This window comes from Falco biarmicus, chromosome 15 (genome assembly GCF_023638135.1).
Source record: "Falco biarmicus isolate bFalBia1 chromosome 15, bFalBia1.pri, whole genome shotgun sequence".
Taxonomy (NCBI): Eukaryota; Metazoa; Chordata; class Aves; order Falconiformes; family Falconidae; genus Falco; species Falco biarmicus.
In genome coordinates, this window is record NC_079302.1 from 3,847,576 (window position 1) to 3,871,425 (window position 23,850).

Below are 23,850 nucleotides of genomic sequence, written 5' to 3' on the forward strand. Positions count from 1 at the left end.
TTGTCAGGTGGCCCCGCTCTGGACCAGCTGATAGAAAGGCACATCTTGCACACAAGCCTATCTCCAAGCCAGACCTGGTGGCACCCTCCAGGAGGTGGGTCAGATGCTGTGACTACCACCAGGCACCTCTATAGATGCTTGTGGGGTTTTTTCATGAGCTAAGAAAAAAATATTATCCTATACAGAAAACCTTGCTTCAGCCATACCCTTTGGCCACCGTGCCTGCAAGGCTGTGATAGAAACCATGCTTGGTGTGACATTTTCTCCTAGCCTAGAGGAAAACATTGCTGATTGGAGAGAGGGGAGGAACAGAGGGGAAAATCTGATCTTGAATTCTAGGTACTTCTGGCTGCCAGAAAATTGATCTTTATTATTAAGGCAAACTGTGAGATCAGTGAGGAAGAAAACTCAAAAAATGATGAGATTTAAAACTGTGGGCCATGGCCACTTGCAAGGCAGCTGTGGCTTATGTGTTTCACCATTTTTTCTAGCGAGTCACTTAAATGAATCAGGACCTGAGATTCCAGGAATTCTGTTTTTCTTTAACTTATAGGAAAGGAGGAAGAAACAGATGGAGACGCTGCTTCTGAGCTAAAAATACTGTTTAGAGAAGGACATCTGCAGTGCGGCTTTGAATGCCAAGGTCCTCAGTGTTTGGGCTGTTCTACTTCAGATGTCACCTCCTGACGTTGGGAGAGGTAGGAAGACTGGAAATGAAAGTGAAAGATTGTAGCCATTCCCTTTTCCCTGGAAATACTTCATTCAGCTTCATGGGTTGCAACGAAATGGAAAGGAAATCTCATTTTCAACTTGTGATGCAGGGCAGGGGACACCCCCGAGCTGGCCCTCCCAGTCTGGGATCCCCATGCGGTGGATCTGGACTGGCACCAGCTGCTGGAGGCCTTATGGGGATGTGGGAGTTGCCAAGAAGTCTGATGAGCCATTCATAAAACTTCTGGGAGAGTATTTGTGAAAGCCAAGCATTCCGCCCCCACCCAGCATCGAATAAGTGACCTTTGTCTTGTCTTTTATTTTCACTTTCGAGCTCTTGCCTTCCAGAGGTCAAGCAGTTTATAAAACTTGGCAGCATTAAAGAGGCAGGATTAATCCTCCCAGTTATTTTATCTTGCTGGCCACCATGTTATCTTGCTTTTGCCAGGGTTAGTAATTACGCAAAAAAAAATAAAAATGTTCCAAAATGCCGCAAGTCAGACCCCAGAGAACCCAGGAAATTTGTGTTAAAAAGCACAATCTTTGCAAAAATACCCTTTTTCATCTTTGCCTCTCCATTTGGAGAGTCTTTGCAGTTCTTGTTTTTCAAAAAAAGGAACAATTCTGATGTAACGACAGGAGTCCAGGAGCTGGAGATTTATGGGGGAAAAAAATAACAAGTATTGTACAGCTCATCGTAAAGCGGTAAGAAACCACCTGTGCTTCCCTCAGGCCTTGTTAAATCAGCTCTGCAAGAAGGCACTGTCGCTTTGCTTCTTGAATATGGTTTGTTTTATAAGATTATATCCATCTGGGGCAAAGGAGTGGGCGAGCTGGGCCATAAACCTCCATCAACTATAACACGTCCCTGTTATTTAACCCCTAATTATTTAACCCCTATAGTAGGATGCGGTATCTCTTATCAGGGGTGAGTGGGAACACCACCTCCCCTGTGCACTGATAGCAGCAACACCCCCTCGTCCGGAGTTAAACATTAATGAGCTGTCACAATGCTGGATTACCAGGAATCTGTTGAGCTAAGGTCATCCTTAGGGATGAATGATGAAGTTTATTTTAAATATCTGTGGGATATGGTGGGTCAGGGCTTGGAGGGAAGACTCACGCGAGTGTCAGCAGTCCCTACCACGGCTGAGGTCTCTCTTGGCTAATGTCAAGGCTTCATCAGACTTCTTGCTTTGGTCTTGTGGTCCAGCGGCTGCTTCCTTCCAGATGTTTAAAGGAAAAAAGCCAGAGAGGCAGGGGGAAGGCTTGGTTTCTGAAAGCCCTTTCAGCGCTGCCTTTATTGCTGCTAATGGTGTGGCACATGGTATTCTTGTTGTTCACGTGAACCTCTTCAGATGGTGGCTCCATCTGAAAGGGTGTGTGGCAGTGAGCTCCCCCGTCTAATTACCTCTGCCAAGCAAAAGTGCTGCCCTTTGGGGGTGGGGGTTAATTTCCCATCTATTCCTTTCACCTAATGGCTCCTTGTGCTTAGAGTACAAGCCATGAAAACAACTCTTAATCTACCTCCTGCCTCCCACCAATTATTGAATACCTGGATTTTATTCCTTCTCATTTGTCTTTCTAACTACCCTAATTTTTCCAGTTTCTCTCATCAGCGTTTTCCCAAGCTCTTTATTGTTTTCTGATTGCTGTAATTCTGCAATATCTTTTGGCACTAAAGCACGGCTCCCCAGAGGAAGAGGCTCATGAATTTATACAGCGACATTATGCAGGCTTTTCAGATGAGTCTTGGGGCTGATTTGGATGCCCAGAAAGGCTCCTTCTGTTCCTGCCTCTCCTGTCGCTTCATCCCTTTAATGAGCGGATGCGCAGAAATTAGAAAGTAGAAATTGCTCAAGCGGTTTGCTATAAAGAGTCATGAAAGTCTGGGTCAAGAATTTTGGAGACTAAATGCTTGGTCTCCTCCATCCTTCCTCACTCTCTACACCTCTGACTCGGCAGGGCACTTCTCTCTTCATTTGTCAAGACAAGAGTTTCAGCCTGGGAGGAAATTTTCCCCGTGGTACTAATTTTTTCTTCTTCTTGCAACTGAAGCACATTTGAGAATTTGTTCCTGAAACTTCCCATGTTCTAATTTTACATGACGGGGCTGTCAGAAGCAGCGCACGAGAGAAACAAGATCTCCTCCACAGCTTTGGGGTGACTGTGCCGCCTTAGGAGGGATGAAACTCAGAGGCTTTTCCCCTGCTCATTAATGCCAAATTTCCTACCTTGGCTCCAGGGATTTTATGTGACAAAGACTCAGCCTGAGCCCAACACGACATTCGACATCGGTTAAATCCTCTTTAAGTGATACTACCTCTTTTTTCTCACCTGGCAGAGGAATCTGCCTTCTGAGCAAACACTTGAATGAAATACGTTGGGGTGCTGAGAATAAACACGTTCCCTGGGAACTTATTTATCTTACAGGGCTGCCCCAGATTAAGGATCAGGTGAGACAGGAGCCAAACATTGCTCTAGGGCTGCTTCAGGCAACCTTTTCTTTCCTCTTCCAGTAATTGTTTCTTTTCCAGTCCGAGAGTGGAATTTAAAAAAAGAGTCGCAAATTACAACAAGAGATTCCGCTTGCGAAATATTCTGCAGTTTTTGAAAGGCAAGAGCACGCAGCTGCACGGTAAGTGCTGGTGGGTGGATTGAGATGCACACACTCATGTCAGGATCTGGTGACTTGCACTGATCAGAGATCAGTGTTTAGGTCCCTGATTCTTCACGACTGTTCCTGCTAGCTCATCCCACTTGAAAAGACCTGATATTTGCAAATCCTGTCGCTGGTGAGAACAGCTAGTGCTTCCTAAAGGTCCTCCAGGCAGAACGCTCAAGGACAGAGTGGGCAAGTGGTTTCCTTTATGGCTTGTTAGTTATCTGCCTTATCTGCCTCCTCACGAGTGCAGGATAAGATGAGCAAAGACTAATGTGTAATTACTTGGCTGGGAACCAGGAGGGGCTCAGAGAAAACATCTGAAAATCCAAATATCTTCAGTTCTGGGAAGGTTTGTGTTGGCACCTGGTGGTGGGGTTTGAACTCTGTTGAATGTCAGCTAGAACCTGCAGCGTGAATTTGCAAATGAACCTCACAGCAAGGTTCAGTCATGAATTGATGGATGTGGGCTTGGGGTGTTGCAGTCCCAAGGGCTTTGAGGCTGAGGTCTGTAAATGTCGTCTACTACCCACGAACAGAAATCAGTGTCTATCTGCTCCCACGATTATTGGTGGGAGGAGGAAGACCTCCTGGACTGAGGTCTCTCTGTTAGCATTTTTCTCTCATGCTAGTTCAACAAGAGCAACATGGCTCCAACTCAAGGCCAAGCCTTGGCAGTCTTCCCAGAACCACAACCAGGATCAGTCATGGTGCCCAATACTGTTTTCCTGGCCCCTAATTAGTTGGTTTACATTAGCACAGATGTTCGGGGTGTCTGACGGCACATCCGCCGTTGCTCTTCATGTCTCATCACTCAGAAGCCTGCTGGGGCTCCATTTTTTGGAGCCCACAAGTGTCATCCCCTTCTGCCTGATGAGTTTTTTCCTCTTTTCTGGCCCCGTGGTGTGTTGACAGAAGCAGGTCATGGGACAACCTCTCACGTGGAATGAACCGACTGCATCTTGGTGCAGTCCATTCTCACCTTTTTTTCCCTCAGAGCGGCCAGATTACGACCATAAAAGGGAAAAGCGGAATATTGGGCGCAGAGCCCTGCGCCCATTGGCTGAGCACCCGTTCGCAACGGTTTCGGGGGAAATAACCAGGTCGGAGTAATTTTTGGGCCAAGAATAAAAACAATGCAACAAAGCCATGTGGTTCACCATTGAAACCAAGGCAGGACTTTCGGTGTCGGTGCCTCCTGTTGTTCTTGGTTCCACCTGCGTGAAACTGCAGCAGGGCCCTCACTTCCACATGGGCACAGTGTCTCAGCCGCACGCAGGTCCTGCTTCCCGTAAAACAGCTCTGCAGCCATGACCAGCTGATGTCACCTAGGGTAACATCTGGTGTTGAACTGGAAGGATCTGGTGGCCAGGTTGGCCGGGAACCAGAACTGCAACCACCTTCTGTCAACCCATAAACCATCTCTGCAGCCATGACCAGCTGATGCCACCTAGGGTAACGTCTCCTGGAGGTGAACTGAAAGGATCTGGTGGCCAGGCTGGCCAGGAACCAGAGCTGCACACACCTCCTGTCAACCTGGTGGCCTTCTGAGTTGGGAAAGCCCAAGCACCAGCTTCCTGTGGTTGGATACCTATATCCATGCCTGAAAACCAGCAGAACAAAGTACCTTCATGCCTGAACATGTCTTCCACCCAACCCTTGTGAGACCATTTGCATAGTTAAAAACAGGACTTTAACCTCCTGAGACACTCGCCTAAAATGTGCCACCAGCTCTGAGTTACAAGATTTAATAAATACAATAAAAAAAGTCTGAGAGGGTTTCCTGGAAACTTTGGCAGCCTTGCCTTGGGAGCAGAGCAGATGTTGGCAGCAAGCAAAGTTCTTGTAAGCTGTAAAGTAATTTTCCTATTTAATGGTTAGCTTGAGAAATCTGATGGCTGGATTAGGGTATTTGTGCTCAGGCACATGGAGAGCTGAAGTATCAGCTTCACCCCTTCTGGGAAGGCCACGCCTGTGTAAATTCTTCACTTGTTGCCTTCATCCAATAAGAACAAGATGGTTTTACGGTTAATGCTGTTCTTGGAGTTGGAATTGGGCTCCTGTCACTGAGCCGATTTCTGCCTTGCCTTGTGTGCTGAGGGTGGCAGCTGGGCCATCTGCAACAGGGAGCGTCTCTTCTGGAAGGCAAACCCAACTGCCTGCAGAATGAGCCAGCAGCCTGGCCACCATGCTGGAGGATGTTTGCATTAATCACCTCCCAGAAGAAGTGTCTGGCAGCCTTTGGTTCCTTCCTTAAACTGAAACAGGGTGTTGGTCCCCCCTCGCTGGCTGCTCCAGGCAGCATCAAGTTGATAATCTGCTCATTTGGCGAGTCTGTCCAAGTCCAGGGATGATGAGCCTTGCAGGTGGCTGCGCAGATGCCGCAGCTGGCTCTTTTCATCCCTTGCTTCAACTTTCCTCCCCATTCCTCCTTGCATGCTCCCTTCCCTCCCAGTCTCCTCCCTTTCCTCCAGGCAACTTGTTTTGGATAAGCACTGATGATGCTGTAGATGCTCCTGCACCATCACCCCACCTCTCCCTCTTCATCAGGCCCCTTCCTCTGCTCTTGCCCCAGTCCCAGGTACCTTTTGCTGTTCCGCAGTAGCAGTGCCTGGGTTCTCCTCGCTCCACCACTTGCTGCAATTTCTCTGCCTGTTACCACTGCAGCTATTTCTTCAGTGGTGACCGCAGTGGTGAGCCCCAGGACCTATCGCAGCATCACAAGTCATGGTGTTGGCCCCACAAAACCAGAGGGGAAGCACAGTGCCTTACTCATTGGCATCGGAGTGATGCTACCCCATCGCCTCCTTCCCAGCGGGCAGTGGTTTGGGGAGAAGGGGAAGAGGTGGCTGTGTTCATATCAGGGCAGAGTGCCTGCTCCGTGGGGCTGGTCTCCTCCATGGCCATCCACCCAACATCTTGGGGCTCTGCGAAACCAGCCTGGGCTGCAAGAGCCACAGTCCAGATAAAGCATCTTTTGCAAGTCCGGGATGAAGGTGGTGTTTGAAGGTTTGTTATCAGCGTGGTTCAGGGTAACGCTGGTGGTAAAGCAGCTTTGAAAATTGCAGCGGGGACTTGGGTAGAACCAGACCAACCAGAAGTTGCTGCTTGCTCCATTTTAGTACATAGACTTGAATCATCAGGTCCTTGGGTCTAAACTACGCTGTTCTGCAGTATACGTGAAAAAACTTGCTGGAAGTACCGCTTAAGCACTATGTGTATTTCAGATATACCCTTCTCCTTGGAGAATAATACCGCCCCAGAGCAGAGTTGTGCTGATGTCCCCATTGTGCAGACAGCAAACAGAGGCCAGGGGACACGGCAGGATTTACCCCAGGCTGCAAAGGAAGCCTGTGGCAGAAGCACAGTGAGTCTGCCTCCAGCTCCCAGCCTAAGCAGGCTCTAGTCTCCCAGACCACAGGTTTCCTTTCCAGCCCCTCAGCCCTAACCCCAAACCAGCCTGCAGAGAGCAAGAGGGAATTGCACAAACCCCTTGGCTGCACTTCAGAGAATGTCCCTGAGTACCACCTGGGTACCCCTGGGATAGTGGCAAGCCCAAGTCCCAGGCGCAGCCCAGATCCTGTGCAAGGGACACCTGGCCCTGCTCCAAGCAGCCAGGGAGAGTGAGCTAGAAGCTCTTAAGGATAATACAGATCCTTCAAAAGGCAGTATCCCTTATCAAAGGGCCACTTTTCCCCAGCAGGATGGGGACACTGCCACCATGCTGGGCGACACGTTGCACAGCGCCTGCAGACGGGCAATAAAGCCAAGCAAGATGCAGCAGGGCTAACTACAACAGGCAAATGAGCACTGAAAAAAATAATAATAATAAAAAAAAAAGCTTTAAATACATGACAGCTTGGTTGAGTCCCTGTTCCTGTATTTGCTTAGCTGAGGGCTATCTTTATAAGACCTCGCTACCAGATGTTCCTGCATTTGCATGTGGGGTGAAGGGAAGGGATGCTCAGCGGGTCCCAGGGGTGCTGGCTCGGTGCTGGAGCCAGATGGCGATTGCCACCCAGTGGCTGTGCGCGCCACGCTGCCTTTCTGCCTTGCAAAGTCCCTAAAAATAAAGCATCACTTCTGCAAGCGCAGATCTTTTTGGCAGCTGAAGCTGTTGCTTTTCTCTTCATTAGCGATGGTGAAGCCTGCAGCACAGTCGGTTTGTGCTCAGAGTGCTCCTCTTTCACGGCCAGAGTGGTTTGGCTGTGTATGGGAGATATAAAAGAGCTTTTTTTTTTTTTAGTGCAAGCCATTGCTGCTGCTGAGCAGCTGAGCCTGGCACCGAGGGAAACTGCAGCTCTGGCAGAGCTGAGAAAACCTTTCTGACACACTTTGGCCCCTACCCTGACTGAGGCACCACCCCAGCCTGGCAGACCCCATCCACAAACCCCTCACCATCAGCATAGCAGAGACTTGGGAGAAATGTGTCTCCAGGGCCCTTTTTTCCCCTGCCCCAAGCTTGGCCATCAGCTCAGGTCATGACAAACAGTAAATCTGGAGGCAATTTCTACATCTCTGGTTGCTACAAGTTTCCATCACAGAGAACATGGTGAGAGACACCCCAGCCATCAGAGGCAGCAGGGATCTGGACTTCGATACCATTCTAGCTAATCCCTCCCAGGCTGGAGCTCATTTTCAGCTCTAATTTTCTGCCTAGGATATAAACAGCAACCTCCCCACACACCCCCCATGCCCAGCAATCAAAGTCCTCTGCTTAAACTCTCCTAGTAATCTTTTCCAGGTATATCTCATATTTTTGCATGAATATTACCTATAGAAGATACAGTCAATAAAGAGAAAAAACTCCCATTGCTTGCAGCAGAGCTAGCTCCATCCCCAGCACAAGCTTTCTTACCCTTATTTGCATTGCTTACATTGCAAACAAGCCTCACCTTTATATAGACACCTCCCCAACAGGCTTAGTTGATAACAGTCCCTTTAAATTCAGCAGAGTGCACCCCACTGTGGCTAGTGTGGAGCAGGGGGAAAGGAAGTGCTTTTATTATAATACTTTTTTTTAAAAAAAAAAGAGATTTTTTTTTTTTCCCTGATATTTCAGTGGTTAGAGCAGCAGGTCATGTACCTTGTAGGCTATGTAACCTGTCTGCTTGGGTTGTATGTGTTTGCTGAAGGGAGGTGAAGGGGCTGAGCTACTTGGTTGTTCCTTTTTTGCTTATAGCTGCTGCTGGAGCTGTTAGGCCAGCATATTTCTTGCATTTCATCTTAGATGTACATTGCATCCCTTAGAAATGCTTTGAGTAGGTTGCTGCTAAGCTATAGCTGTCTGAGCCTGGGGAGAGCTGTATCAGAGTGGATGGCCGCTAGCAGATTTTTGTAACAGCTTGCTATTAAGCATAAATTACCTGCTTCCAAAGCTGCAGGGAGATAACTATTTCTTTAGGGTTCAGTAACCTTTCTGGTGAGTTTAGGTGATGGCTGGCAGGGATGCTGCAAGTGCTGAGGGGCATCAGTTGCTCTTTGCCTTTGCAGCTGGAGAGGTGGCATTGCTGCTCCCCTTGCCTTGCTGGTTCCTCCCCATTGTGGGGGGGCATGGGTGTCCCCTCTCCTTTGCTCTGTTCCCTTCCTTGGGGGGTTTCTGCTTAGAAAAGCCCATAAGGCTGATCTACAAGGAGAGATGTGCCTGTGTTTGCTGATAAATAATGCTGTGGTGTGTTTGTGTCCTGCCAGCTGATGGAACTGGGTGTTGCAAGGGGCTCCCTTCCCTGTTCCATCACACAGGTAATGAGAACAGCTGCGTGAGGGCTGCTTGGTGACTACCTCAAGGTGCTGGTGTTCCTCAGTGACCTCCTCCTTTATCAAAGCAAACTTTGGAAAATGAGCAGGACTATTTATTTCTTAGGGGGAATTTGGGAGGATCTAGGTGCTCTGTGTGGGTTTGCACTGGGTGGCCAGAGCTGTGAGACTCGGGTCTGTTCTATGCCCCCAGAACAAACCCTGATGGCAGTAGCAATTCTGTGGGGGGCTCTGAGCAAGCCCTTAGTTAAGAAGAAATTATTTTCTCAATTGTGCTCCCAAGGCACAGGGCTTAACCTAAAAGCTCTTCTCAGCTGCCTGCTTGCAGAAGTCACCTGGTGCTTTTGCAAGGGAAAAATCCCAGTGCTGGTTGTTCCAACACTAATTGCAAAATAATCCCAGTGCTAGTTGTTCCAGCACTAATTGCAGACTTGCTCTGAAGCTGCTTGGGCACCTGAAGGCACCACTGCAGAATCATTCCATGCACAAAGCCTTGTCTCCTGCAGCAGAGAGTTGGTGGGAACTGCTCGGCCACTGCTAAACCTTGTCTGGGTGCAAAACTTCTTCCCTGTTGCTCCTTCATGTCAGCATTTAGTTTACACTTGGTTCATCTGAAAAAAGAAAAGTAGCAGCCTTTAAACCATTTCCTCTTTCTGCAAGACCCACTGCTGAGCCAAGAGACAAACACAGCTCGTGGGGTTTGACAAAACTCTGACCATACGTCCTTTGAGTTAGGTTCAGTGGGGGTGAAATCAACCTTTTTGTTATATAATAGCTTGGGGTTGCTATAAATACTGCTGTGCTGGCAGCCGGAGCATCGGTGGGGGAGGTAAGAGCCCGTGGGTGCTTGGCTTTGCTGGCTGAGCCCTGGGATCTCCTGGGAGGTTGGTGCTGTCAGGAACTTTCCTGCAACCATCCCTCGTGGGCTTGGTCATCCCAGGGACGTGACTGCCCTTTGCTGGGTCCAGAAGGAGCCTGGGGTAACTGGTGTGTGCTGCAGGGTAGGTAGGGCAAATCCCAGCTGCTGTGTACGTTGTTTGGAGAGATGAAGGTGAGGTTGTAGCAGAGGGAGGCTTAAAACCAGCTGATAGATGTCTGCTGGTGTGCCTGGCTAAACTGGGACCAAAGCAGGCAAAGACTGGTCTGTGCATACACACGTAGCCATAGATAAGCCTCTGTGGAGCCCTTCATTTGAAGAAGGCTTAGATCTCACTGGGGCACAACCATGGGATGCAACCCGTGTTTGATATGGAAGATCATTCCTTCACAAAGCTTCTGTGCCAAAGCAAACACGCAGCAAAGCTTAAAGCAGAGAGTGATTTGTGGCCAAAGCTGGGTGAAAAGAGGCAGAAGAGTGGAGGGGGAAGGTTATGAAGGTATCAGACTAAGTTTGGGTAGGTATCTCAGGACATAGCTTCCAAAAAAGGCTGCCAAAAATTTTTTGGGCATGGTGCAGGCTGAAAATGGGGTGGACCAGGCACCTCAGATGATCTTTTCTGACTCCCATAAGCAGGATGGCAGCCTTGCATGGTGTATGCAAGAGGGTAAGGATGTGGCATCCCAGCCCCATCACTAGATTTTCCTCATTGCAGGGACATCATCCCCCTCAAAATCAACTTCTAGGATCAGTGCATGCTTGATGCCAACCCCTGTGATTGGTCCTTTCCCCAGGAGCCATTCAAGCCTGGGAAGCAATCCCTGCTGCTCGGCTGGGAGCTGTGTGCAAGGTGCAAGCTCAGCGCAAGCTATGTGTAAGCTTGCTAGGTTAGATATTGCTGCTGGTGTAGCACAGGCCTCGCAACATGGGCATCCTCAGCCCAATGGGGAAGACTGGGATATGAGAAGCAGAGGAGAAGGGGCTGGGGAGGGAGAGCCCTGAAGGCTGATCAGGCTCTCCAAGGAGGGGTCTGGGGCAGGGTCGGAGCTGGGGAGGTCCTCTCTGCCCACAGCAGGGAGGTAGCCTTGTGAGGCTAAAGCTAGCTGCCCAAAACCCCTGAGGGTCACAAGGGAAAGCTGCAGGCAGAGGAAGGGGCAATGGGTTCACATCAGAAGTCCTGGCCTGTCCTTTCTCCCTGTGGACATGGCTCACACAGACCCTGGTGCTCCAGAGGCAGGGATGCCAGCCAGTTCAAGGAGCTGATCCTGCCAAAAATAACCTTTCCAAAAAGCACAATTACTATTTTTCTGGCTGAATCAACTCCCCAGGGTGGCTCAGAGTAGACACAGGGTGGGAACATGCTGCAGAAGGGCTCAGTCTCAGCCCAAATTCAGCTGCAATGCCTTACAACTGCCAAGAAACTGCATCTGAAGAAGCTGGCTTTCCTCGTTTGCTGAGTTTTGCTCCAAAAACCTCTTCTAGGTCCATACCTTAGCGCTGGGTAGAGACCAGTCTTCTTTAGGTGGGAAGGCAAGAGGCTACACGCAGGCACAGAGCAACCCTTGCTTTGGGTGACCTGCTAGAGTTTCTCCCGGAACAAATCTCCTGCCTTTAGACCCCAAATTAAACTGGACCTTCATTCAGAGAGATAAATCCCTTCACAGTTGGGAGACTCTGAATTTGAATCCCCCTCTGAATTTTTCCAAGCGTTTATATTAAGCAGCATTTGCAATGGATGCTTAAGCGTGGTGATTTAGGCGACTATCATATTAGAATGCCTTGGGAGCCAGAAAACACAGTTTCTATGGGAGTTTCTTGTTGAGATTAAATAATTTTTTCCTATTTATCATTGCTGATTAGCAACACAGTATTTAGGATGCTAAATATCCACCAAGTGATACCTTTTGGCAACCATCAAGTTTGCAGGAAGGAGCAGCAAGGCAGAGGAGCTCTACTGTGCCATTTGCCCGGAGTTAAGCTTTGGGCAATCTCCTGTCCCGTTAGATAAATAGCTATCGTGAAATAAGGTCAGCTCCTAACGACCTCTCCCAGGGCTGTGCTAATTCAGCTGTTTTTGCATTCTTTGGGGAGAGCATGAACATGTTTTAGCACCTCAGTGTTTTTAGCAAAACGCAGCCACTGAGCACATCGGGAGCTGTTTGAAGGTGCTGGGCATTGCAAATGGGCCACCCAAATTAGCAGCCCATATGAGAGCTGTGCTGGGAGGGATTTTGCACAGATCTCAGCTGGAGGAGACACTGTCCTGGCAGCTGAGCAGCAAAAATGTCACCCTGACTGCTAACAAGAAAGCAGAAACTCAGCTTTTTCCCCTAAATCAGCCGAGAGAAGGCATTCTGGGGTTTCAAAATCTAACCTTTTCTCAAACTTCCTTAAAAATGTAACTTATTCCTTCAGTGGGCTCTCTTTCCCTAAGGCAAGAGGGGAAGTGGAACCATTTACCCATAGTGATTTTTAAAGTGTCTGGTTTTATTCCAGAGTATTTTACAAAGCTTCAGAAGAACCACAGTATTTAGATGCAAAGCTGAATGTTTAAGAAGGCGCTTTTGCATCAGGTCTTTTTAACTTTTTATGCTCTATCCCTCTGGCTGGTCTATCTGTCTGTTATAGAGTCATTAAATGGCTATATAAGATGTTGCCCAGCCTAGCAGGTATTTTTTTAGATACCTTAATAGAGCGATTATACTGTCTTTTTAAAATTGTTCCTGAAAACCTATCAAGAATGGTGGTATTTATGTTTAATTTCTAGATATAACTACACTTTCTGTATTTTGTTTATGCATGCCTTGACATAAAATTGGCACATCTATATAGTAGGTATGAATAATACTCTTCATAAATATAAGAAGCTTTTTAAACATTGTCCCAGCTAAATCCCATCCCAAATCAAACTGATTTAGAGAAGGAATAAGGCAAAAGCCTGAATCTATGCTTTTCTGCCCACGCTGCTCTCTTTAAATGGCCTGTCACACGCTTCTCAGCTGCTCCCCGTTATCTTTTCCTGCAGAAAGCCCTGATGCAGCGGGCAGATGCATTTATCAGTGCTGTCCCCCCGTTCCTGCCTGCCCTGGATGGCTATCAGCAAAGGGGCTTGCCGTTTTACCGCCCGGTTGTAACGGGTGCATGGCTTTGTAACGATTTTAGGAGAGCCGCTGTTCTCTGCGCGGGCACCAGCCGCCTCGGAGCGATGCGCAGCGCGGCGCGTCCCTGTGACCCGCGCAGGACCGCGGCTCGGTGGCTTCCCTGAGCAGCGAGGAATGGAAGGGAACAGCCGTGTTCAGCTGAACCCGGGGTTCCCCGCTGCGACCCGCCCTGGGAGCTCCGGGGCCGGCTTCTGCGGGAGGCTGCCTCCCCCTAGCGAGTGCGGGGCGGCGCGGCTGGGAGGTGCGAGGGGTCCTGAGCGGCACCGGGGGTGCTGGGCGGCACCGGGGGCGCTGCGCGTGTTGTGGGTGCTGGGCTGCACCCGCAGTGCTGCGTGCATCTTGGGTGCTGTGCATGCTATAGGTGCTGAGCTGCACCCAAGGGTGCTGCATGCGTCTTGGGTGCTGTGTGTGTTGTAGGTGCTGTGCCTGTTACAGGTGCTGCGTGTCTTGGGTGCTGTCGTGTTACAAGTGCTGTGTGCATCTTGGGTGCTGTGTGTATTACAGGTGCTGCATGTGTCTTGGGTGCTGTGTGTGTTACAGGTGCTGGGCTGCACTCATCGTGGGGCTGTGCCTGTTATGTGTGATGCATGCATCTTGGGTGCTGTGCATGTTACAGGTGCTGGGCTGCACCCACTGCGGGTGCTACATGCATCTTGGGTGCTGTGTGTGTTGAGGGTGCTGCACTACATTTCTTGGGTGCTGTGCTGCATGCATCAAGGGTGCTGTGCATGTCTCGGGTGCTCTGCTGCATGCATTCAAGGTGCTGCGCTACACACATCAAGGGTGCCGTGTGTACGTTGGGTGCTGTGGGCGTGTTGGGTGCTGTGCTGCACACATCCCGGGTGCTGTGCATGTGTCTCGGGTGCATGGCTCGGATATTGCACTGGCCTTGAGAGCTGTGCATGTCACGGGTGCTGGATTCAGCAGAGCCCCTGGGCTGAGCCTGCGGCAGGTTCCTGCTGGCTGCTGCGGGGGAGCAGAGGCGATGCCCCAGGCAGGAGGGTGCTGCGGGACAGGCAATTCCTGACCTGGCACAGGATCTGCGGGTGCACAGATGAGTGGGCAGCTAGCTGTGAACCAGCAGCCTGAATTTATACTGAATTGGCGCTTTGGGTCAAGTGGCTGCTGTGTTTTTAATCTAATCCTAGAGCCCCCAGGCAGGATTTGTTGTGCTGCTGGATTTTTCATTTGCCAGCAAGGGTATGATTTCATCAAAGGAGCTGTATAATTTCACCGCATCCTCAAGGGCTTGCCTGCAGCTTAGCTCCTCCAGGCTGCCCTTAGCAACCAGTGCAGGCAAAACGGAGCTACACCACCAAAGGTTCTTCCTACCTGCTAAGAGCATCTCCCCAGGGTGCCAGGCAGGGCATGGGCAGCGCATGAGCACATCGAACCCCTGGTCCTCGCCCTCTGCCCTGTTACAGCAGAGCCTCTGCTCCTGGCACAGCCGCAGCTGTTGGCTCCAAAGCGTTGGATGGATCCTCAACCGGCAGCAGGCGGCAGCTCATGCTGGGGGACCTGCAGGAGAAATGCTGTGAGCTGTGGGGCTGGAGGCAAACAGGGCAGCGAGCTACAAGCATCCTCAGCCCGTCTGGGCTGACCTGCAGGCTCTTGACCCTGCTGTGCGGGTGGGTGGAGGGGGGAATATTTATTGCCCCAGCAGCAAAGATCATGGTTCATGTTTTTTTCTAGCCAGAGGAGTTAAGGCTGCTGCAGAGCTCTTGGGGAGGCATGTTGCTCGCAGAGCCGGAGGGAGAGGGGGAAAACAAGATCAGCAATTCCGTGGCTCATCCTTGCAAATAGGTTAATTCCCTTCCCACACAACCAGTGACCCCGGGGAGCCAGCGTGCTGCAAATCACGCCAGCGGCGGGGGCTCAGTCAGGAGCTGCAGCAGGGTCAATGCGAGCTGCAAATCTTCCAGCTGGGGAACATATGCAAGCATGGCAAGCAAGAACAGCGAGAGGGGTTATTTCCAAGCCTTTCTGCCTCGGCAGCTGATGGGGTTTCAAAAGAGAGATGTTGTTTTCAATGCCTGAAGTGAAAGGTGGGAGGTTGATGTTGGGGATGAGCGTGGCAGCGGCTGGCAGCTGCAAAGGGTCTCCAAGTGATAGAAGAGCAAAGGTCACCCATGGGTGAGAAATCTGGGGAATGGCAGCAGACCGCAGTGTCTGTTTTGGTCACACTTAGAGAATGAGCAGGATTTATTGCATAGAAGGCAAAAACCAAGTGAGCTGAATGTGCTAGAAAAATGGGGTCTGGAAAGAAGCACATGCCAAGCAGTAATGTTGCAGGGTATATGTGTGTCATTTGGCCAGTTAGGGAATAAATCAATCTTGTGGGCCAAGACCAGAATGCAGCTTTGCTGTTTTCAGGATTCTGAATCACGAGATGCTTTCCCCCTCCCTCCAGACGTGGGCCTGTTTCTGTTTTGCTTCTGCCATGTGTTGATAAAGGCTGAACACCGATGCTTTTGGGGCTACCAGTTAAGCAGAAGAGCTCACGGGCACTGGGGCCAAATTGATTTTCCTTGAGGAGACCTGCTTGGACGTCACCAGCGCAGGCACTTCTGGCTCTGCTGGGGCACAGGAGCCAGCCTGTCTTGATTTCTGGGTGTACCCTCCAAAAAGATGTGTTAGTAATAACCACATCCGCATCCCAGGGACAGGTTTCCCCTGCCAGCCCACCTCTCCCTCCTCATCTGCTCCCCAGGCCACCTCCCAGCCCTGAGACGGGATCAACCAGGGCTTTAATTTCAAAGCCTGCTCTCTCCCCCCTCCGCCTCTTTTTCTTCTTGTTTTACTTCGCCCTCCTGCTAAATTTCCTCCTGCCTTGAAGATACATATCTCCCCCCACTACTCTTGGGCTTTTATATAGCACCTATTAGCCTGCTACCTACGTGTCGATGAGGGGGAGCACAGATGTGCTGCAGCTTCCAGCCTTCCTCCGACCACCCCCCCTAAATCCCCCAGGACTCAAGAGGTCTGGAAAGCCAACAGCTACAGCTCCCCCAGGTGCCATATAACAGCAAGGGGGCTGTTTCCACCAAAGGGTCCCTGACACACAGCCCAGCTCATACATCAGCTGGGGGACTTTGATTCAGATAGCGATCTGCACAGGGCTTACCTTCAATTAAGGGTGAGGGATGGGTTTTATGACTCTGGTTTTCCCCAGACGATTGCTCGTCGGCATCAGAGGGAAAGGCATCGGCTGTTATCAGGACCCGCAGCAGCGGTGTGGGGGGAATGGGGTCTTCTCCCAGGGAGGGGGGAATGAGGGGTGCAGGGGAACTGGGGCAGGTTTCTCTTTCTTCTCCTCTCCAAGAAAATGACTGGTGGTAATTGAGCCTGACCCACTTTAGACCAAGAGTGGAGATTCCCTGTGACCCATTTTGTTTAAAATTATAGAGATAGTTGGGGAAATAGGAGTGGTAGAAAATGTGTACAGGCTGTGTTTGAGCACACAGTGCTCCTCCTATCCTCCCTCCCCTGTCCTCCCGGACAGACTCCAGCAGCCATGTGCCTGTGCTTTTGTCTGCAGGGCAAAATTGGGGTAGGGGATAAATAGGAAGAAATTGGCCATTTTCTGAGGAAAGTCAGTGTTATGACATGCAGCAGTGCAAATAATCTGCAGTACTATTCAGTACACCGGATATTAACGGCACCACCTAAAGAATTTGTGGGACTGGAGACAGGGAGCCTCTGTGCTGATTTTGGGGTGTGCAGCCAAAAACGCACCCCAGCACAGAGCCTGTTTGCATCTGTTCCCCTGCTGCACACCCAGATCCCTCTGGGTGCATTAGAGATGGGCTTGGTTGCATTTTGGGTTGCTTACTTTCTTCCCGCTGGCAATAAATCTTCAGCCAAACCTGTGATCAGCTTTATAGGGGGGTGTCACCCCAACTTTCTGGGATCAGAGATACACTGGTGCAGCTCAGGGAGCAGCTCCAGGTACAGGGCTGAGCAGCTGCTCGTCCCTGCGAGCAGCACCGAGCCCTCCTCCGGCGAGTGGTAGCCAGCCGTGTTCCCAAACAGTATCTGCTGTTATTGCATTAATTACAGTAATCTAATGGGAAATGTAAACAGGAAAGCTCCGGGGGGAGATAAGGGGCAAGGGGACGAGAGGCAGGGGCCGACAAGCTCCCTCTGCCGCGAGGAATGGAGTTCAGAGGAAAGTTCATTTTTCAGCGAGCGGCTGGCTGCCGCTCAAAGGTGTTAATTGGGGTGGCCAGATAGCAACTGGGACACTGTCCCCAGCCGTTTCCCCTTTCGGTGACAATCGCATTCCTGGGGCTTGAAGTTCAGCCTGCGGGGCATGGCGGGGTCGGGGCACTGTGTTGCTGTGCGAGAGATTATTGCTTTTTTTAATCATCCAGGTTTTAATCGTACCCAAGCTGAGCAGCATTGCTCTGCTGCCAGGCAGCTGAGGAAAGGTGGAGGTGGATGGAAATGGCTCTTCCTTGGGACTTTCTCAGCACAAGGCATCACAGATGGATGCACTGGATGGGCAGGAGCAGCGAACTCGCTGTTGGGGCTCTAAACCCTTCACCCTGCTTCATCCAGAGCAGAAATCAGCCTGCAGCGCTGCAATTTCCCTTGCTGCATCGATGTGCTGGCAGTGCCTGGGTGAAGCAGGCTTTTCCCGTGTCCTGGCCCAGGGCTGCCAGCCCTTCAGCCCCTGCCCCACTCCTGTCCACCCCACCAACGCCTACGGGCGTCTTCTGGTTCTGCCTCTTGTGTTTGGATCCAGGGAAAGAGGATACAGGCTTGGGCAGGGAAGGAAACAGGACAGCAGTGAAGAAACTCCTTCTCCTTTTACTCCACCTTCCCCTTTTATTTTATTCCTCTTTAATTCTCATTTTCGTGTCCACAGAGTGGTTTCTTTGGCACTTCCCCCCTTCAAAGCTCCAGCCTCTTCTCCCTGGCTGTGCTTAAAAATGCTGTGCCCGAGGGAGAGGTGTTCTGTGGGGGTCTTATTTTTATTTTTGGAACAACCATATCCACAATCGTCGATCATCTGAAAAAGCCCTTTCTTAGCAGTTATTTTCCCAGTTATTTTCTCTGATCCTGCCTGGAAAGCAAACACTGTGAGCAGTGAAACTGGAGCTGGAAGACCCCAGGAGCCGCTTCTCCATGGGGAAAGTGTGAAGGCAGGCACCCAGCTCACGGTCGGGAGCTCCTGATGCTGCAGCATCCCCTATGCATTGCTGGGGATGTTTTGCCCCTATAGGCATGTGTGTGTATGAGGGTACGGTCCCCAGGCCCTGCATCTCCCCGGGTAACTCATCTCTCAGCACAGACCTAGCTTGGCCTTTTCAAGACTGGGAGGAGGCAGATGCCAGTTTCCACCCCTGAGACCTTTCTGTTCTCCTGAATTTTTTCCTCCTGGCCAAATCAGAAGAAAACCTAGGTTTTTTGATCTGAGCTCATTTCTCAGCAATGAGATTTTTTTTCTTCCCTGGCTGCTTTCAGTCTTTGGGGGGGGGCAGTGAGGGGATGGAGGGGGGGAAGGAGGCAGATGAAATTACGGTTTATGTCACCTCCTTTGGCATTAAAGTGGCAAGTGGGGAACGACGTTTGAGCTGCCAAAACCATTTATTTTTATTAAATCCAGTTTCCACAATAAGAAACACTCTCCATCACGTTCCTCACTCCTGCTGCCGGATGCTCCCAGCTCATTGCTTGCAGCTCCCAGGAGGATCTGGCCCTTAAGGAGCAGGAATCCAGGACAAAAGTCTTTCCAAAATACCTGTGGCTGGAAGATGATGACCAGAAGCACATCAAAACCTTGTGCAGATCCAGAGAAAGCTTTCGCTTACCTTTGCGTTCAGCTTGCACAAAATCCATGTTCAGTGGATTTGCATCGTGAGCTTGTGATGGGAGCAAGAAGCTGCTGGGGATGGAAACCTGGGATGTCACGTCGGTCCCCGTGCGCTCACCCCAAGGCTCCTGCTTGGGTCTGCGTGAGTGGGTCTGTCTGCCCTGTGGCTCTGCTTCCCTGTTCTTGCTCCAGGAATGACGACCTAAAAAAGAAACAAGGCAAATTGCAGTGTCGCTCAGGGCTTCAGCCAGAAAACAGAGCCAGCCTGAGAGGGCTGTTGGCACGCACCGGGCGTGCTGTGATCCCAATTAGCTGAACGAAGAGAAACCCAGTGAGCAGATGACCCCCCCCCCCCCCCTCCCCAGAAGATAGTACCAGCCTCGTCTGGTCCATATTTTCTGTGATGAGCTCAAGGGGAGACATTCTCAACACAGGCTGATGGGTGGGAGGAGGAAGATGTGGGACAGTGCTGGTGGTGGTGGTGTTCTGCTTACTGCAGAGTTGTCATTGCTAAGCTGCTGCCTCAACCCCAAAACTGGTGTGTGGGGACACAAAAGATGCTGCAAAAGCAAGAGAAGGTGCAGTACCACCACCCCATTTCCTCAACTCATTCGACTTGGGTGAAAATCCTCTCTCCTTGCAAACCTGGCATATTTTTTGTGCAGCCACTCCAGCAGAAGCATCCAGGAGGTGGGCTGCAATACATACAGGTGCGTAGGTGGAGCTGGAAGCCCTCCACGGGTGAAGCGGCCCCACTACCTGTGTGTGGGGGAGTGACTTGAGCGAGGTGTCATTTTGCAGAGGTTGCATGCCAAGCCAGCTCTGGAGAGCCTGCCAAGATAAATGGCCACGCTTCCTACAAAGAAAAAAATTTCTTCTGAGTGGCCAAGCAGAAGGTAGACTTGCTTCAGGGCAGGTTTCACTTTCACAGGAGTGTTTTGAGTGTTTTGGGGAGGAGAAAGAGAAAATGACAGAGTGGGCTTTGTGAGATGCTGCAGTGCTGCAGACACCCACTCCAAAAATGTGCGGGCTGGGAACGGCATCCTGGATCTGCTCCAAAATGCAGCTTTGCTATTGAAAGGAAATCCATGTACATGCACACATACAGGCATATACATTACATGTGCCCGTGTGTATAACAAAGAGGTGTGGTTATATTCCATTTCTCCATAATTTGGCAAAACAGGCCAGAATGGAGAACGAGACTCCAAGAATGCCTGTTTGCAAATGAGCTTTTATTTTGCCTTAGGGAGCAGAGGTTTGCTGGGGCACCGCGAAGATGTGTGAGCCGAGGCTGAAGGGCTGTGGGCTTGTGCAGTGCCATGCACGGGGTCCCAGCTGGCTGCAGCAACCTCCTGCCTCCTTCCCAGGCTTCACCTGGTGGGGCAGCCCCCCATGTCATGTTCCATGTGGTGGTGGTGGTCCCACCGGTTCAGCATCACCACCCCATCCCACCCCGATAATCGGTATCATCAAAGCAAACAAATGAAAGTGGAGTTGGTGGCATAGGTGTAATCAGACCAGCTCAGAGAGTTCTGCTCCAGGGTGAAGAGCAGAATTGATGATTAAAATTAGTGGGACCGTAACCAAAACATGCATAGTCCTGGCTCTGGCTTTCCTACCAGCCCAGAAGACAGATTATTTATTTGAATAGGAGCTCTTGCAACTGGAGATTTCTTGTAACTGATATTTAGGATTTTTTGAGGGAGAAGAGTTAAATATGGAGAAGAAATGGTTGGAAATGGGCTGTGCATGCTCTGCGTGAAATGAGTCATACTCAGAGGCAAAAGCCCCTTCCCTGGGGTCTGCCAATGCCCCTGGCATCTCTGGGAGGACCTTGTTACATCCTCCCTGGGTTTGAAAACCAAGTGTCACGATTGGAGTGGATTGTAATTTAGTGACTTTGTCAGAGGAAATTATTTTGCTCAAACCAAAACAAATTTAGATTTTTATTTGCAGACATTTTTCTTTGCAGGCAGGTTTTGTTTCTCTTTCTGAGTGTGTCCTTGTGTTTTCATTTGGAAAGGAAGAAAAAAACCCTCTGGTACTCTTGGCAAACAATTTTCCCCTTGCTGCTCCCACCATGAGCCTGAGCAGAGTGCAGAAATCCTGCACATCTCTTGTCAAAGTCTAAATTAAATTAAATCTATGGATTTGAAAGATGTTGGGAGTGGTAGGAATCTCCTCCTCTCCCTGCCTTTTGTGGAAGTCCGCAGTGTCGCTCCTGCCAAGCCTGTTGCTTTGACTTCATCTGGATTTACATCTATGTCATTGAGAGCGTAACGTGGCTCTGAACCTCTTTGAACTCTGTTGTCTAGAGGACAAGGAAAGCGTGTAAACCCAGCTATTAAAAAGCCTCTCTTCTAGTGCTGGTCAATTTAAAATACATCTGGAACAATAAAAGGAGGGACTGTGCCAACACTGTGCTTGCTGAGCCGTCACCCCATCATCCTGCTGGCTGCAGAGCTCGCCACTGCCCCTGCCCTGTTTTCCTTGCTTTCAAGTTGTCTTCTTTATAACCAGAGAAAAGTGACGCGTCTGCCAGTCTGCTCTGAAATGCAAGTATCCCAGAAGGTGAATTTGTGAATGGTTGGTTGGTCATTATGTGCCTCGGGGCCATCATTTTATTATTTTTTTTTCCACGCCAGTTGAGGGAGGAAGTTTGCAGGATGTTATCAGCATCCTGTTGCTGTGACCTGCTGAGCAATAGCATGTAAATATGTCTCCCCTTCACCACACCCCAGTGTCAACCTTTTGGCTCCTGTCTGCTGGCCATGTTCTGCAAGATTAATGTGTTTTTCAACCGTGGACGGGACCATATAGCTGAAAGGGATGCATTTTTATTTTTTCTTGGGTGTCTTTTACCAATTTCCTGGTATGCAGTGCTATAAAGCATTTCTGGCAGCATTTCTGGAGTGTGTTAACGAGACCATTTCTGGCATGGCGCAGGCATCTTGCCATGGGACAGCCAGCAAACATGGTCAAGGTGTCTCATGTCTGTGATTTGGGAGAAAGGGATTTTGGCTTTCTGGTTAGATAGTCACTGGTTGCAGAGCACCACCAAAAAAAACCAACAACGCCCACAAAAATAGCCCAAACCCAACCAAAAGCCGAACCAACAAAACAATAGAATAAACCCAGGAATTATTCTCTTTGTCTTGAGTGAGGACAAATGTTTGCTTTTTAGCAGTTTGAGGGGTTTCCTCCAGAGCAGGCAGTACTGCACAGCTTGGATGGACCATGTACCATGTTCTCACGATATTGGCCATTATCCACCTAATTCCATGTTCCCTGTCACTACAGCTACAGGCAGAGCAGCTTTCCATTGGAAATAGCTTTACTGCAATCAAATCCTTTGCAGGAAATACCTTCATTTCACTTAAAAATGTTAAGAGAATATGAGAGACCCGTTTGAGCCTTCCCATTTCATATTGATGTTCATGTAATTCTATAATCACATGGTACCTCTAATATTAGCATAATATTTCAATTGCCCTGGAACAAAACATTCCAATGGTTCCAAATATATATATTTAGGCATTCTTGTTCCAAGGGGAAAAAGAGAAGAAAGTGAAGTGCCAACTCTTCAGACTGCCTCAGGGTGAAAACTAAACTCAGAAACTCCTCTCAGAAGATGTTTTTTTGCTCTTTCTGCGTTTCATAGCCCAGCCCATCTGTCCACATTGCTGGCTTTGGAGCATCATCATAGAAAGGTTGAACACACAAGCTTGGCTCTTTTCCACGAGCATCCCTTGGGGATGTGCAGCACCCAGGTTCGGACAGCCTGGGCTTGGCAAGAGGAGAGAAATTCATTGCCCTGGTGCAACTAGTGTCTAGGCTTGACTCAGCCCTCCCACCCTGCCTCACCGCTGCCAGATCTGGTACCCAATTTGAGTGGGGTTTAATGGAAGGATGGAGATTTTGGAGACCTGAGGTGCTTGTGCATTTTTGAATGGGTGAGTGGGTAGAGAAGAGGATCATCTTCACCTCCTGCACAGGGAGCCAGGCTGAGCCCAACCCCCGCGAGATGCCAGAGACCCTGCAGGCAAAGGAGAAGCACGAACAGCCCAGTGTGGAAAAGGCTTTGCCCAGAATAGGGATCATGTTAGCCACCAGAGAAGCCAACCACGAGACTGAAAGTCATGGGTAGCCAGGTTTTGTTGGCTTCCCAGCTCACTGAGCTACTTTTGTGTTTGCCGTGTGGTTTCTGAACTGCTGGGTTACACCATCTCAAGTGGGGTGAGAAAACTGAAGGCTTAGGACAGTATTGGGGCAGGTGTCATGTGATTTTCCTATTCTCTGTTTTGCTGGAGACAATATTGGTCTATGTAGAGGAATTGTAAAGGAATGAAGGCAGGTTAATTAACATTGATAATATACAGCTGTGGGCTGGCTTCAGGGGCGGTGGGTTGGCTGACGTGGATGATGTGCAGCTGTGGCTGGTTCCTGCTAAGCAGTTAAATAGCTCTGAGGGGGATGGAAGGGGAGCTCTGGATGAAAAGAGACCTAGAAGAAGCAGAGGGAGGAGGGAGAGCACCCAGGGTGTAGGAGAGGCCATGGGAGAAGCAGGGAGCCTGGGTGAGGAGAGGCTGGCTGGGAGAGGAGCCTGGAGAAGGAAGGATCTGGATGCAGCAGAAGCTGGCTGGCCTGGCCTGAAGAGGATGAAGAAACAGCACAGACAGTAGATGAACCTTTGAAACCTTGTGGGGGGGTTGGTGGCTGTGCCAGGGCAAGGTGTGGGAACTACTCACTGAAGTTAACCTGGTGTGGGATGGTAAAAGCCTTGTAGCAGCCGGCTAGCTTTGGTAGTGCTGTGACAGGTCTATATAGTCTTGTCCATCCAGGTTCTGCCCTGATTTAGGAT

The 23,850-nt window shown here is 50.0% G+C and overlaps 2 long non-coding RNA genes across 6 annotated transcripts in view; one reads left to right on the forward strand and one right to left on the reverse strand.

Annotated features, from left to right (window-relative positions):
- Positions 1 to 7,152, forward strand: part of LOC130159234 (uncharacterized) — a 20,297-nt gene extending 13,145 nt beyond the window's left edge. Inside the window, exons 3-4 of one of the 5 annotated variants that reach the window (XR_008825670.1) lie at positions 554 to 3,349; positions 4,289 to 7,152. This is a non-coding gene — a long non-coding RNA (uncharacterized LOC130159234). Of the gene's footprint in view, positions 1 to 553 lie in introns of all 5 variants that reach the window. The other 4 variants (XR_008825669.1, XR_008825672.1, XR_008825671.1 and 1 more) reach the window with 4 other exon arrangements.
- Positions 1,011 to 17,181, reverse strand: LOC130159237 (uncharacterized). The gene is made up of 3 exons (XR_008825675.1): positions 16,293 to 17,181; positions 14,501 to 14,686; positions 1,011 to 9,741 (listed from the first exon to the last, which is right to left on the reverse strand). It is a non-coding gene; the product is annotated as an uncharacterized LOC130159237 (long non-coding RNA).
- Between the last annotated feature and the right edge of the window lie 6,669 nt (positions 17,182 to 23,850).